Genomic DNA, 16,823 nt, shown 5'->3' on the forward strand with positions numbered 1-16,823 from the left:
ATACATGAAGGAACAATCACAGCTAAATAAAGACCAAGCAGAGCTCGTGTACTGACAGACAGGGGCCGCCGAGCATTGTGGAGGATGGTTATTCAACTAGCACAATGACAGTGTGTAGAGTGTTAAAAATAATAGAATATAATTGTCAAGCAGCTCCTCAAAATCCACACTTTTCTCTTGTCACTATTAAGAGATGCTTGAGGTGTTGTAAAGCGCAATGCCAGTGAACTGTGAATGACTGTAAAAGTTATTTGCAGTCATGTAGAATGTTAGATTCTGTGGCAGTCTGTTGGAAGGCTTTGGGTTCATAGAATACCTGGAGAAAAGTGCCTTGCATCATGTGTAGTGCCAACAGTGAAGTACGGAGGAGGATGTGTTACAGTCTGAGAGTGTTTATCATGTTAGTGTGTCAATAAGTCCCTCATGGCACTTAAGGAAATGTTAAATGCAGAAAGGGGTGAGTAATGGGGCTGTACTGTTATCAGCCCTCTCTGCATTGTTACCAGATTTACCCAAACATTCAGTGTCCTTCTTGTTCTATGCCCTGAGACAGCTGACTTCATTCAAGTTCATGGGTCAGTGTCCTCCTCGGTCATAGCACTGAAGCACTTGTCCTCATCTCTAAGCTCACAGGGCAATGATCTTCTAGGACAAGGCGTCCATAGTTCTATATAAGTCAGCCACTTTGCCTAACCTTCTGATATCATATAACCATTTGTCACCTGTGATTATTTATTACCAGTTATTGGTTAGCTAATGACTGGTAATAAATTATAATGCAATTACGGTGAATTAATACCTCAAAAAAGGATTCGCACCACCACTGCAATCATCATACCAACTTCTAAATAACTACTTTTCTAGTGCATCAGACTAACCACTTTAAAGTACTCTTTTCAATGTCAGTCAACTACTTTTCAAGGTCATCACCCAAAGCTGCATGTAGATAGCCAAAATCAAGGGGATTTTTATGCTTAAACCACCATTGTTGTGTGTATTGTAGCAATGAATGGCACAGAAATGCAGGTTGATGTGGGTATATGTGTGGGAACATTTATTTGACCATCCACTGCACTTTTGCTACGAACGAGGCACCTCTTGCATCATAGTTAACTACAAAAGCTGTGGAACTTCATACATCTTCATTCGTCGGGTGAGTACTACCTTCTGCTTTATATTTTTCTATTTTTCATAATATTGCTGCATTCCGTCCCGGATTTTCCATTGTTATATTGTTTAAAATTAGATTCTACGAGTTCACATACAGAGGTCCTATTTCGTGTACAAAACACAGTAAAATGTTCATCCTTTTGTTGTCACCCAGCTGCTTGATGTGGGTGCATGTTTATGGACATATACTCACACATTGAAAACATTTCTGATGCAAACGAGACATCATCTGCACTATAGGTTACTATAAGAGGTGATGAACTTAACACATCTTGTTTCTTTTGGTAAGTATTTCTCCCTTTTTCATTATTTGTAATAACTGCATTCTGCAAGTCCTTGCGTAAATGACCTATTTGTTGCACGAAATGTAGTAACAGGACCTTCCTTGTGTTGTCAACAGACAGGTTCATCTGATTGCATGGTCATGAACGTTTACTCTACTGTCCACTATGTTTCTTGCTGCAAATGAGACATGACCTGCATGACAGTTAACTAACTGATGTTCAGAAATTATTACATCTTCATTCTTTTGGTATATACCTCCCACATAACCATAATTTTCGTAAGTTGATTCTGCAAGTCCATGACTGCATGACCGCTTTGCAGTATGACCTCTAGTAACAGGACCTTTCTTCTGTTGTCCCCAGCAGGTTCATCTGATTGCATGGTTGCAAACATTTACTCACCTATTGAAAGTATTTGTTGGTGCAAGTGAGAAATAACATGCACCATTGTTAAATGTGGGAGGTGCACAACTTCCTACATCTTCCTTCTTTCTGTGTGTAGCTCCCTCTTTATTATAATTTTAATAATTTGATTCTGCGAGTTCATGTATGTGTGACCTTTGTATTGCACTAAATGTAATAACAGGTCTTCCCATCTCTTGTCCCCAGAAAGTTCACCATATTGCATGGTAGCAAACATCTACTCTCCCACTGACCCTGTTTCTCGCTGCAAATGTGACATTATCTGCAACAGATTTGACTATGAGAGCTGCAAACTCACTACATCTTCATTCCTTTGGTATGTAGCTCATAAATTATTACAATTTTAATGATTTCATTCCACAAGATTGTGTGAGCATGAACTATTTGGTGTATGAAATGTAGCAACAGAACCTTCCCTCGGTTGTCTGTAGTAGGTTCATAGCTTGTGTGGTTGAAAAATCTACACTCTGTCAACGAATGTGTTTGTTGCTGCAAATGATGCATTACTTCCACCATAGTTCACCATGAGATGTGGTGAACTTACTACATCTTGATTCTTTTGGAGTACACCTCCCACTTCTTTATAATTTTAATAATTTTATTTGTTTGAGTTTGTATGTGCATCACCTATTGGGTTTATGAAATGTAGTAACAGGCCACCCTTCTGTTGTCCCTAACAGGTTCATCAGAGTGCATGCTGTCGACTGAGTTTGTTCTCTAAATGAGATGTGACTTCCACCATAGTTATCTACGAGGAGTAATGGACTTATTAGAACTTCATTCTTTTGGTTTGTACATCAAAATATTTTATAATTTTAATAAATTTATTCTGCAGTTTCAAGTTGATGTGACCCATTTGCAGTACAAAATATAATACCAGGAACTTCCTTCTGTTATTCTCAATAGGTTCATCGGATTATGTGAGTGCAAATATTTACTCTGCCGACGATTGTCTGTTGCCAAAAATGAGACACTATCTGCATAACAGTTAACTATGACAAGAGCAAAACTTACTTCTTTATAAAATAAGTAATTTGAAACTGCAATTTTCTGTGTGCATGACCTATTTGGTGTACGAAATGTAGTAACAGCACCATCTCCCTCTTCTTCTTTTTATTTTCATCAGATTGTTTGGCTGCAAACGCTTACTCTCCCATTGACTGTGGCTGTTGCTGCAAATGAGACATTACCGGCAGCAGAGATAATTAGGAATGGAGCAGTAATAACTACACCATCTTTCTTTTATTATGTACCTCTCAATTTTTAATGGTTTGATAATACGATCTCTGAGTTCGTGAAAATGTCACTGATCTGGGGTACAAAATGTAGTAACAGGACCTTCCCTTTGTTGTTCTCAGAAGGTTCATCAGATTGCATGGTTCCAAACATTTACTCTCCCATTGACTTTATTTGATGCTGCAAATGGGACATTATGTGCAACAGAAATAATTATGAACAGTGCAGAACTAACTACATCTTCATTCTCGTGGTATGTACCTCTCACAATTTTATGCTTTTATAATTTGATTCTCTGGGCTTATGTGTAAGTACAAAATGTAGGAACAGGATTTTCCCTCAATTACTCTCCCATTGACTCTGTTTGCTGCTGCAGATGGGATATTATGTGCAGCAGATGGAATTATGAGCAGTACAGAAGTAACTACATCATTATTCTTTTGGTATGTACCTCACAGATTTTTGTAAATTGATAATTTTATTCTCCAAGTCTGTGTATACAGCACTTATTTGGGGTACACAAAAGCAGTAACAGGACCACTCCTCTGTTGTTTACAGCAAGTTCATCGGATTGCATGATAGTAAACATTTCCTCTCCCATTGATTGTGTTCGTTGCTGCTAATGAAACGTTAGCTGCATCACAGATAATTATGAGTGGTACAGAACTAACTACATCTTCTTTCTTTTAGTATCTATTGCCCACTTTTTGATGGTTTGATTCTCCAAGTTTGTGGCTGTGTCATGTTTTTTGGTATGAAATCTAATAACAGGACCTTCCTTCTGTTGTTCTCAGCAGGATCATCGGATTGCATGGTTGCAAACATTTACTCTCCCATTGATTGTGTTTGATGCTGCAAATGAGACATTAAATGCAGTGCAGAAGTAACTACATCTTTATTCTTTTGTTATGTACCTTCTACTTTTTTATAGTTTTGTAATTTGATTCTCCGAGCTTGTGTGTACGTCACCAATTGGGGGTACAAAATGTAGTAACAGAAAATTCCCTCTGTTGTTCTCAGCAGGTTTATCAGTTTGGAAGGTCGCAAACATTTAGTCTCCCAGCATGTTTGTTTATTGCTCCAAATGAGACATTACCTGTAGCAGAGATAATTATGACCCGTGCAGAACTAACTATGTCTTCTTAGTTTTGGTATGTACCTCCCACTTTTTTATAGTTTGAAAATTTGACTCACCATATTTGTGTCTACGTCACCTATCCAGGGTTCAAAATGTGGTGACAGGACCTTGGTTGTGTTGTTCTCAGCATGTTTGTCAGATTACATGTTTGCATACATTTGCACTCCTATCGACTGTTTGTTGCTGTAAATGAGACGTTACTGGCGGGAGAGAGTATTCTGAGTGGTGCAGAACTAACTACATCTTCTTTTCTTTTGGTATGTACCTTTCAGTTTTGTATGGTTTAATTATTTGGCCCTCCGAGTTTGTGTTTACATCACCTATTTGTGGTGTGAAATGTAGTAGCTGGACATTCCTTCTGTATTTTCAGCAGGTTCATCAGATTGCACGTTGCTGCAGTTGAGACTTTTTCTGCGGCAGAGATAATTATGAACCTTGTACAACTAACTACATCTTCTTTTTTTGAGTGTGTACCTCCCACTTTTTTATAGTTTGATAATTTGGTTTTCTGAGTTTGTATGTATGTTTGGGTTACAAATGTAGTAACAGAACATTCCATTGGTTGTTCTCTCCAGGATAATCAGATTGAATGGTTGCAAATATTTACTCTCCCATCGACTGTGTTTGTTGCTGAAAATGTGACATTACATGCAGTGGAGATATAAAATGAGTGGTGTAGAACTTACTACATCTTCTCTATTTTGGTATGTTTCTCCCACTTTTTTATAGTTTAAGAATTTGATTCTTCAAATATGTGTGTACATCATCTATTTGGGGTACGAGAAGTAGTAGCTGGTCCTTTCTTCTGTTGTTCTCACCTGGTTCATCAGATCATATGGTTGCAAATATTTGCTCTCCCGTCGACTGTATTTGATGCTGCAAATGAGACATTACCAGCAGCAGAGATAGTTATGAATGGTGCAGAACTAACTACATCTTCTTTCTTTGATATGAATCTCCCATTTTTTTATAGTTTGATAATTCGATTCTCTTAGATTGTGTGTATGCCACGTATTTGTGATACAAAATGTATTGACTGGACCTTTCTTCTGTGTTTCTCAGCGTATTCTTAAGATTATGTTTTCAAGCATTTACTCTCCCATTAACTGCAGTAGAGATAATTATAAATGGTGAGGAACTAACTACATATTCTATCTTTTGGTATGTACCTCACACTTTTGTGTGGTTTGATTTGTTTTGATTTTGACACAGAAGCTAAAACACCTTAGTTTCTAACTTACCACTGCTCATACCGAAACGAAGTTCATTGTGCAGTATTGCTGCCTGTATATCTAGTAAAGCCAACCATTGTCCTTAAATAGTGCAAGGAGTCCCTTTACCAATTTTTTGTTAGACACAATTTCTTCGCGTCCAGTTGTCTTGAAGATTCTGTATCTTTTCTCTAGAATGCCATGCATTCTAAAATTAGGTGTGATGCTGTTTCTTCACCCTCATCGCATATCCTACATTTAGGGTCTTCCATTATACTCATTGTGTGTAGGTGTTTTTTGAAATTCCCATGCCTGGTCATCAGTACAGTCATGAGTTTGATCTCTTTCCTTTTCAATTCCAGAATTACAGAGGTTCCTTTATAGCATGGCTTGGGTATCATTACCTTACCATGTTTTTGTTTATGGACCTTTTTCCAATATTCTGCGTGCTGTTTTCTAAGCCAGTTCCATAGTTCTACTTTGACCATAGTCTTGGTGATTGTCAGGAAAGGTTCTGGTCCAATAAATGGAGTCGTTGCCCACATCCTGGCCAGTCTGTCGGCTTGATCATTGCCACAGATCCATGAGTGGCCAGGGATCCACACTAGGTTTACCCTATTGCTTCACCCTAGTTCCACCAGAGCCCTGTGGCATTCTGCAACAATCTTAGATCTTGTTGCAGGTGCTGCCATTCATTTCAGGGCTGCCTGGCTGTCTGAATACATGTAGATGCTACGGCCCTTGTAGCACTTATGCATATTCTCCTCCACACATGCCTTGATTGCAGTAATTTCAGCTTGGAATACAGAGGCTTGTTTTCCCAGAGAGATGATCCCCTCCAGTCTTGGGTGAACCCCGTACTGCCCCAATGCCTTGGTGTGATTTTGACAAATCTGTGAACTAAACAATGTCCTCGATACAATGTCGAACTGTTTTTTTCCCACTGCTCTCTTCTACCGATTATTATATTGTAAGGCTTGTTGAAGCAGTTGGGAGTTATTATATAGTCGGCCGACATTTCCCCAGCCATTCCTACATTTACCTCACTCACTATGTGATTCTGGATATCGCGATGAGATCCAGTTTTAATTCTGTGCGCCCCAGCTACTGCCTCCATCTCGAGGCATGTCCAGCATGGCTTACATACTGGTGGTTGGTGTATTGCTAATTCCTTCTGTTATGGCTAAGCAGGTCAGTCTCTGCACAAAGCAAGCTCCTTAGCTGCAACCTGCTGTTCTACCTTCTTCCACCACACTACGGCCCCATAGGAAATCCTAAGTTTAATTACCGTGGTGTACATCCAGTGCATACCTCGGAGCTTAGGCCCCAGTTTTTACTACAAGCCCTTGGGTTACTCACTAGAGTACTTTTCGCCTTGGAGTAGATGCTTTAATGTGAGGGGTCCATGTTAGTTTCTCATCTGAGGTTACCCCTAGATATTCCACTATCCCCTTCACAGATAGTTTCATCGAAGAGCTTTAGATTTCAACTTGAGTATTTGATATGCCTTTTCATGAATGGCACCACAACAATCTTTTTTGGATTAACTCTCAGATCCTGTTTAGTGCACCAGTCTTGCACAATGTCCAATCCTCCTTGTGCCATATTTCTAACTGTGTCAGTAAATTTGCCAAGTATTACTATGACATATTCTTGGCAGAAGCATTGTCTGGAACTTAGTTCCTCAATGAGTTCATTCACCACTAGATTCCACAATAAAGGGGATGGAACTCCTGCTTTTTGGCAACCTCTAGTGGTGTTAATTACCATCTTTTTATTCATCGTGGTAGCCTCTACCTTCCTTCCACTAAGCATGGCCCTGGTCCACCTACATATAGTGATCCCTAGGTCATGCACCTCTGCTGCCCTTACCATGGAGTTGGAGGTCGTTTTACTATAGGCCCCCTTGATATCCAGGAAGAGGCAAAGGGCTATTTCTTGGAAGTGAAGTGCTTTCTACACCCTCCCAAGTTGTTGGAGAGCTGTCTCATTGGTTTGAATGTAAATAGGCCCCAATTAGCCTCCTCTCAACAATGTATACATTGACCAGTTTTTCCAATGTTTTGAGAATGAAGGTGGACAGACTAATTGGTCTCATATCCCTGATCTTGGTATGATTAATTCTCCGTGGCTTTGGAATGAAGACAAACTTCACTGCCCTTCAAGTACTGGGAATGATTCCTGCTGCTAGCCTAACCCTGAATAATCTGCATAGGACTGTTATGAGATTCTCTCCTGCCTGTTGCAGGAGAGCTGGAAATATTCCATCTGGGCCAGGTGACTTGAACAGTTGGATTTTGTTGAAGTTCATACACTCCTTGGTCAATTCCCAGTACTCTCTTCAAGTGCCTGAGAACCATTGTCTCTCCGGGATTACATTCCGGTCTGTGTTGTCTGGCAGACCATGTTGAGGAAAGTAAGTTTTGAGGAGCAGTTCCACTACCTCATGTACAGTCTTTGTATATTCCCAATCCTCCTTCCTCAATGTACCTCCTGGGTTGGCTGGTACTGTAGTGAGTATCCTGTGAAGTCTGGCTTGAGAAGCCATGCTCTCCACTTCCTCACAGAATGCCTTCCAGGATGTCTTCTTTGCTTGTCTCATTGCGACGTTGCAGTTGATAAGAGCCTCACGATATTCTGCCCATTGTCCTTTACATCTCGCAAGGTTAAACAGTCTTTGTACCTCTTTTCTTTGTGTTTCCAAGTTATTATTCCACTAAGTCATACACCTATTTGTGCATTTCTTAGTGATTGTGCAGTTGTCCTGATATGAGGTCACAATGGCAGAGGTAACAGCTTCTGCTACTTCCTCAAACTCTAATGGATTCCTCATCGAGGTTTTAATTTCCGATAAGCCTAAGTCAAGGTTCCTCCTATATGTCTCCCAGTCTGTTTTCCAAGGATTCCTATAGGTCACGGTCTGTGTGATTCCAATTTCAACCTTGAATTTAATGTACATGTGGTCCGATTAGGATGGCTCTAACACTACATGCCACTGTTTGAAATACCTGCCCCTCATCATGGAACCAAAGGTTACGTCAGTTACTTCTTCCCTTCTGCTATTCCTGAATGTAGGTTCATTGGCCCTATTCAGGACCCTCAAGTTGTCAGCTAAAAGAAATTCAAGAAGGTAGTCACCTGTACTGTTAGTGCCCTTGCTGCCCCACACTAGGTTGTGGGCATTGGCGTCTTATCCCAATAACAGTTGGTAACCTTGCTGATGGCAAGCTTCTACAAGTCTCCTCACCTCCAAGGGAGGAGGAGAGCTGTCTTCGTAAGGAAGGTATGCTGAGGCCAAAACAATTTCCAGCATAAATCGGCTTACCTCCAGTGCCACAGAGGCCCGATACACCCCCTTTATAGAAATAGGGTTCTTGTATCAGGGCCATGTCTACTTCTTGCCTCCCCAGGCAGCGGCTCAGGGCAGCACAGGCCCCTCTACTGTGCTGCAGATTAATCTGCAGCACCTCCAGTCTCCATTTTCCTGCCATCATTGCCTTTGAGGTCTTTGATAACCCTGACGGTGACCTGCGAGACTCCTAAAAACAATTTCAGGTATTGCTCTCACATTGTCTTCAGGGACTTCTCACCAACCTCCACCCTGTTTGATCATTCTCCTGTCTTCTGTCGAGACTTTTGAGTTCTGGGCCCCAATTTTCTTGAACAGAGTTTTAGGAGGGACATCCTCAAGTATATTTGGTACCCATATTGATACCTTTGCAGTCTTAAGAAGCTCCTCTGCCATCTTGACCAGCAGCTACGCATATTCTCATGGGTATATCATGGGCGCCTTGTCTTCAAGCCATTTCACAGTGTGCACCACCTCACAGACAAAAATATGGGCACCACAATCTAGATAGACCCTCCTGAAGTTGGGTCCTGGACCGGCATCCTCTTTTCAAAGAGGACCATGTGTACAAGTTCCTCCTACTGCAAGGTGATGGCTATCAGTGGATTGCCTTCCTTAATAACTGCCATCTTAAAAACCGAGACTGCAGTACTATAGGTCTCTTTCTCTATTTCTTGCATCTGTTTTTTCTGGGCTCACTTATCCAGGGAGGAGGGAGTCTTAGTTCTCTCTTATGATCTTGCTGTCTGTCTTCGACATAGTGGGGGGCAGTGTATCCCCTTCAACCTGAAGCAGTTTTTTCTTGGGGGGCTTAGGTTCAAGTCTCTTTAATTCCCATTCTTTCCCTTTCTTTTTTCTCTGTTCACTGAGTAGTTTCCTCCTCTGAGCCTCAGACAAGGCTTTAGTCTCGATCTGGTCCAACTTCTCGGTTACAATTCCCAGTTCTGGCTCAGGTCTAGACCCTGATTCACTAGTGGGAATGCCTTCCATCAGTCCTGACCCCAATTTTTGGGTGTCTGAGGTCTCAGTTTGTTCCTCAGTTTGTTTTAATTTATTTTCTTTAGTTGTTTCCATATTGGTCCCATGAGATTTGGGAATGTACACAGACCACACCATGAATACCCTACGCGGTGTAAGGATACTAACTCAGGGAGGTTGCCTGCTATCTCTGAGGCTGTGTTTGTGACACATCTTCCCATGTGCCACACACTCCTTGGCACAGATCCCATCACATCTTGGGTTGGGAGAGGGAATTGGGTAAGATCTAAGGGTGAATAGAGAAGATGGGACGTTATCAGACACTCTTAGTCTGATCCATCACCTGAGGCCTTCCCGGCAGTAGGTCCTCTCTACAATCGGCACAGCCCATCAGCTTCATGGGGATACGCAAGCATATCCACCCACATGGACAGTGCTTAGTCAAGGTGGTGTCCCACGGAGAGGATGAGATTTGATAACATGATTTTCTGAGTTTGTGTGTATGTTACCTATTTGGGTTACAAAATGTGCTAACAAAAGTTTCCTTTGGTTGTTCTCTTCAGGTTAATCAGATTGTATGCCACAAAAATTTACTCTTCCATTGACTGTGTTTGTTGCTGCAAATAAGACGTCACCTGCAGTAGAGATAACTATCAATGGTGAGATACTTACTACATCTTCTTTCTTTTGGTATGTGACTCATACTTCTTTATGGTTTGATAATATGGTTTTCAGAGTCTGTCTGTATGTCACCTGCTTGGTGTATGAAATTTATTAACAGGACTCAATAATTATGAGCAGTGCAGAATTATGAATTTCTTCTATATTTTGGTATGTACCTCCCAATTTTTATAGTTTAATAATTTGGTTCTCCAAGTATTTGTGTACATCACCAATTTGGGTTACAAAAAGTAGTAACAGGGCTTTCCTTCTGTTGCTCTTGGCTGGTACATCAAATTCCATGTTTGCAAACATTTGCTCTCCCATCAACTGTGTTTGTTGCTGCAAATGAGACATTACATGCAGCAGAGGTAAGTATGAGTGATGCAGAACTAGCTACATCTTCTTTCTTTTGGTATGTCCATCCCACTTCTTTCTAGTTTGATAATTTGAGTCTCTGTGTTTGTGTTTACATTCCCTATTTCGTGTACAAAATGTGGTAACATTATTGTTGTTGTGGTCTTCAGTCCTGAGACTGGTTTGATGCAGCTCTCCAAGCTACTCTATCCTGTGCAAGCTTCTTCATCTCCCAGAACCTACTGCAGCCTACATCCTTCTGAATCTGCTTAGTGTATTCATCTCTTTGTCTCCCTCTACGATATTTACCCTCCACACTGCCCTCCAATACTAAATTGGTGATCCCTTGATGTCTCAGAACATGTCCTACCAACCGATCCCTTCTTCTAGTCAAGTTGTGCAACAAGCTCCTCTTCTCCCCAATTCTATTCAGTACCTCCTCATTAGTTATGTGATCTACCCATCTAATCTTCAGCATTCTTCTGTAGCACCACATTTCGAAAACTTCTATTCTCTTCTTGTCTAAACTATTTATCGTCCACGTTTCACTTCCATACATGGCAACACTCCATACAAATACTTTCAGAAACGACTTCCTGACATTTAAATCTATACTTGATGTTAACAAATTTTTCGTCTTCAGAAACACTTTCCTTGCCATTGCCAGTCTACATTTTATATCCTCTCTACTTCCACCATCATCAGTTATTTTGCTAACTAAATAGCAAAACTCCTTTACTACTTTAAGTGTCTCATTTCCTAATCTAATTGCCCCAGCATCACCCGACTTCATTCGACTACATTCCATTATCCTGGTTTTGCTTTTGTTGATGTTCATCTCATACCCTCCTTTCAAGACACTGTCCATTCCGTTCAACTGCTCTTCCTAGTCCTTTGCTGTCTCTGACAGAATTACAATTTTATCGGCGAACCTCAAAGTTTTTATTTCTTCTCCATGGATTTTAACACCTACTCCGAATTTTTCTTTTGTTTCCTTTATTGCTTGCTCAATATACAGATTGAATAGCATTGGGGAGAGGTTACAGCCCTGTCTCACTCCCTTCCCAACCACTGCTTCCCTTTCATATCCCTCAACTCTTATAACTGCCATCTGGTTTCTGTACAAATTGCAAATAGCCTTTCGCTCCCTGTATTTTACCCCTGCCACTCTTAGAATTTCAAAGAGAGTATTCCAATCAACATTGTCAAAAGCTTTCTCTAAGTCTACAAATGCTACAAATGTAGGTTTGCCTTTCCTTAATCTTTCTTCTAAGATAAGTCGTAGAGTCAGTATTGCCTCATGTGTTCTGACATTTCTACGGAATCCAAACTGATCATCCCTGGGGTCAGCTTCTATCCGTTTTTCCATTCGTCTGTAAGGAATTCACAACTGATAGTTCGGTAATTTTCACATCTGTCAACACCTGCTTTGTTTGGGATTGGAATTATTATATTCTTCTTGAAGTCTGAGGGTATTTCGCCTGTATCATGTATCTTGCTTACCAGATGGTAGAGTTTTGTCAGGACTGGCTCTCCCATGGCTGTCAGTAGTTCTAATGGAATGTTGTCTACTCCGGGGGCCTTGTTTTGGCTTAGGTCTTTCAGTGCTCTGTCAAACTCTTCACGCAATATCCTATCTCCCATTTCATCTTCATCTACATCCTCTTCCATTTCCATAATATTGTCCTCAAGTACATCACCCTTGTATAAACCCTCTATATACTCCTTCCACCTTTCTGCTTTCCCTTCTTTGCTTAGAACTGAGTTTCCATGTGAGCTCTTGATATTCATGCAAGTGGTTCTCTTTTTTCCAAAGGTCTCTTTAATTTTCCTGTAGGCAGTATCTATCTTACTCCTAGTGAGATAAGCCTCTACATCCTTACATTTGTCCTCTAGCCATCCCTGCTTAGCCATTTTGCAATTCCTGTCGATCTCATTTACCTGCCTTCTATTGTTCTCAGCAGGTTCATGAGATTGTATAATTTGTAACATTTGCTCTCCCAACTGTGTTTGATGCTGCAGGTGAGACATTACTGGCATGAGAGATAATACTGATTGGTGCAGAACTAACTACATATTCTTTTCTTCAGGTTTGTACCTCTCACTTTTGCATAGTTTAATAATTCGATTCTCTGAGGTTGTGTTTACGTCACCTATTTGTGTTATGAAATGTATTAACAGGTTATTCCTTCTGTTGTTCTCTACAGATTCATCAGATTGCACATTGCTGCAATTTAGACATTACCTACAGCAGAGATAATTATGTACCTTGTACAACTAACTACATTTTCTTTCTTTTGGAATGTACCTCCCACTTTTTTATAGTTTGATAATTTGATTTTCTGATTTTATGTGTATGTAACCTATTTGGGTTACGAAATGTACATGACCTTCCTTTGGTTGTTCTCTCCAGGATAATCAGATTGCATGGTCGCAAACATTTACACTCCCATTGACTGTGTTCATTGCTGCAAATGTGACATTAATTGCAGTGGAGATAAATATGATATTATAATTTTATGGTATATTCCTCCCAATTTTGTATAGGTTAATAATTTGGTTCTTCTAGTATGTGTGTACATCACCAATCTGGGGTATGAAAAATAGTAAGAGTGCCTTCCTTCTGTTGTTCTCATCTGGTTCATCAGATTCCATGTTTGCAAACATTTGCTCTCCCATCAACTGTGTTTGTTGCTTCAAATGAAACATTACCTGCAGCAGAGATAATTATGAATGGGGCAGAACTGACTATATCTTCTTTCTATTGGTACCTACCTCCCATTTTTTTATAGTCGATTCTCTGTGTTTATGACTACAAGACATATTTGTGCTATGATATTTATTGACTCGACCTTCCTTCTGTTGCTGTCAGTAGGTTTTACAGATTGCATGGTTGCATACATTTGCTCTCCCATTGACTATGTTTGTTACTGCAAATAAGACATCACCTGCAGTACAGATAATTATCTGTGGTGAGGAACTAACTACATCTTCTTTCTTTTGGTATGCAACTCACAATTTTTTATGGTTAGATAACATGACTGTCCAAGTTTGTGTGTATGTCACCTACTTGCTGTATGAAATTTAGTAACAAGACTTTCCATCTCTTGTACTCAGCATGTTCAACTGATTGCATGTTTGCAAACATTTACTCTACCACCAACTGTGTTTCTTGCTGGAAATGAGACATTACCTGCTTCAGAGATAATTTTGAGTATTGCAGAATTAACTACATCTTCATTATTTTGGTATGTACTTGTTATTTTTTTATAGTTTGACTTTTTGAATCTCCAACTTTGTGTGTACGTTACCTATAGGGGAAACGTAATGTAGTAACAAGACCTTCCTTCTGTTGTTCTTAATAGGTTCATCAGACTTCATGGCGTGTACGAAGGTCTCATTAAATTAAGTGATTAATATTGAAATAAGAGCTAATTTAGTTAATATTACATTTTAGACTGGTGCATTTACTTCTTATCTAATCTATCTATTGAAGGTTTCGCTTTGCTAAACGTAATTACATCAAAAAGGAAGTATTTTGTAAAGGCTAGCAGTCGTGAGTTTGTTTACATACTTAGGCGTAAATTTCGTACGAGTGTAGATATTTATTTTTGACTACACTTAGTGCTTCAAAGTTAAATTAATTCATGTCTCCCATCTAGAATTTGTGTGGTTAATTAAAAGTTTCTGAAGCAAGTTTATAAGTTTGGTTTACATTAGTGTTTAGTTATGTATTAGTACAGGTTATGAAACTATTGTGTTGTGGAAGTTATTTTCTACTTTTGTGCTACGTTTTACTATCAAACCATGTGTGACAAGTTGCCGTAGAAATTTGAAAGAGGGGGTGTTCTGTATAGACTGTAGGTTGTGGTTTCATTGGGGCAAGTGCAGCAGAGAGGAAACGAGGGTAGATAATGAGGCTCTTCCATGGCAGTGTAGGTTATGCAGAAAGGAAAGAAAAATCGCGGAGCAGGAGGCAAAGATTTGTGCCCTTAAGGCTGAATTAGAAATAGTGAATTTGGAATTATGTAAGCTAAGGGAGGAAAAGGACTCTGGGTGCTGGGAAAAGGTAGCAAGCAAAGTGGGGAAAAAGGGAAACAATTGATAAAACTTCTGAATTTCAGTTAGCAAATCAATTTGGCTTGGTATCTGAAGTAGTGGAGGAAGGGCCTCATTCAGATGTATTTGAATGTAGGTTAAGCAGAATACTAGCTTAAAGAAAAAAAGACAGGTTGGGATCACACCAGAATAGGAAAAGAAGAATTCTGCTTATAGGTAGCAGTCATGGGAGGGGTGTGGGCCAATAGCTTCAGAGAAATTAGGGACAGAGTACCGGATCACAAGTTATATGAAACCAAGTGCTAGCCTTAGCCTGGTGACAGAAAACTTAGGTCAGCTATGCAAGGACTTTGAGAAGAAAGATCAGGTAATTATAGTTGGGGGAGCAGGAAACAGCCTGGCTATGAATCCAAGATATAGTATTAGGAGTGACCTGGATAAAATAGGAGCAGAAACTGGGCACATGAATGTGGAGTTTGTGGAGATCTTTCAGCGCCATGATCAGCCCTAGGTAAACACTGCTGTCAGGTGTGTTAACACTGAGCTGAGCAGGATGCAAAGTCTCACATGAGTGTTGTTCCAGGTGATGCTATTGGTAGGTGGGGTTACTATACACATGGCATGCACCTTAAAAGGAAGGGGAAAGATAAGTTAGCTTCTCTATTAGCAGATATTGTAAGGGGGGGGGGGGGCACAGTCACACAAGGGGTGATTCCTGTGGTTATTGGGACCAGGCAGATAGGTTTTTTAGGTTAAAGCCGAATTCCAGACAGACAACAACCAAGGAAAATGTAAGAAAAGAAACTTCATGTACAGCAAATAGGGATAAAGCTAAGGGTGGTATTAGCTTACTTCACCAAAATATCAGGGGAATAAAAAATAAAGGAGATGAGCAGATAATGTGTTTAGATGATCTCAAAAATCAGAGTGAGATTGATATACTTTGTCTGTGTGAGTACCATGTAACTGTGGAGATGTAAAATGTGAGTATAAATGGGTATAATTTAGCATCTTACACTTGTAGATCTAGTATGGATAAAGCAGGAGTTGCCATTTTCATAAAACAAGGGTATAAATACAGAGCTGTTGAAGTAAGCAAATTTTGTGTTGATCAGCACTTTGAGGTTTGTGCATGTGAACTTCAGTTAGATGACGATGTGTTGATATTGGCAACAGTGTACAGGTCTCCACTAAGAGATTGGGAGCTATTCATAAAAAAGTTCGACTCCCTATTATGCTGTCTGTCAGACAAAAAGAAGAAGTTATTAATCTGTGGCGATTTCATTGTTAGCTTTCTCAGCAATTCTGATAGGAAAAGTGAACTAGAAGTGTTGTTAACAATATATTACTTAGAAACAGTGATCAATTTCCCTACACGCATAGCTCAGGACAGTAGTACTCTAATAGATAATGTATTTGTACAGCGAGAGGATGTAGAACAAACATATGCTTTCCCTGTGGTAAATGGATTATCTGACCATGATGCACAACTGATTAACTTACAAAACCTAACACCATTAAGTAAAAGTGTGAGAGTGCTCAACCTGATATCTATAGACCACTTCGGAGAAAGTTTAGGAAATGTAAACTGGGAAGATGTATATAATGAGCCAAATGCTAATGATAAATGCAGAATATTTCTTGATAAATTTGTATCCCTTTTTGAACATTGTTTTCCAAAGAAAATTACTTAATGCAACACCACACACTTTTCAAAGAAACCTTGGGTTACTACAGGTAGTAAAGTGTCTTCAGAAAGAAAAGAAAACTGTATGACACAGCAAGAACAAGTAAAGATCCAGAAGTAGTTTTACACTATAAAAATTATTGTAACATACTGAGAAAAGTTGTAAGGAAATCAAGAAATATGTTAGAGAAGAAACTAACAACTCCAGCAACAAAATAAAATCAATATGGAATGTTGTTAGAAGGGAGACAGGAAGAGTAACCACTGGGGT

At 39.7% G+C, this 16,823-nt stretch overlaps 1 protein-coding gene across 2 annotated transcripts in view; it reads left to right on the top strand.

The window, feature by feature from the left end:
• The first annotated feature begins 1,021 nt into the window (after nucleotides 1–1,021).
• The window catches only part of LOC126475029 (acetylcholinesterase-like), a 215,684-nt gene continuing 199,882 nt past the window's right edge, over nucleotides 1,022–16,823 (top strand). The window contains exons 1-3 of one of the 2 annotated variants that reach the window (XM_050102572.1): nucleotides 1,022–1,153; nucleotides 2,558–2,665; nucleotides 13,924–14,054. The gene's annotated coding sequence lies outside the window, so the exon portion shown is untranslated. The remainder of the gene's footprint in view (nucleotides 1,154–2,557; nucleotides 2,666–13,923; nucleotides 14,055–16,823) is intronic. The other variant, XM_050102570.1, reaches the window with a different exon arrangement.

Source organism: Schistocerca serialis, chromosome 4 (assembly GCF_023864345.2).
Source record: "Schistocerca serialis cubense isolate TAMUIC-IGC-003099 chromosome 4, iqSchSeri2.2, whole genome shotgun sequence".
Classification (NCBI taxonomy): domain Eukaryota; kingdom Metazoa; phylum Arthropoda; class Insecta; order Orthoptera; family Acrididae; genus Schistocerca; species Schistocerca serialis.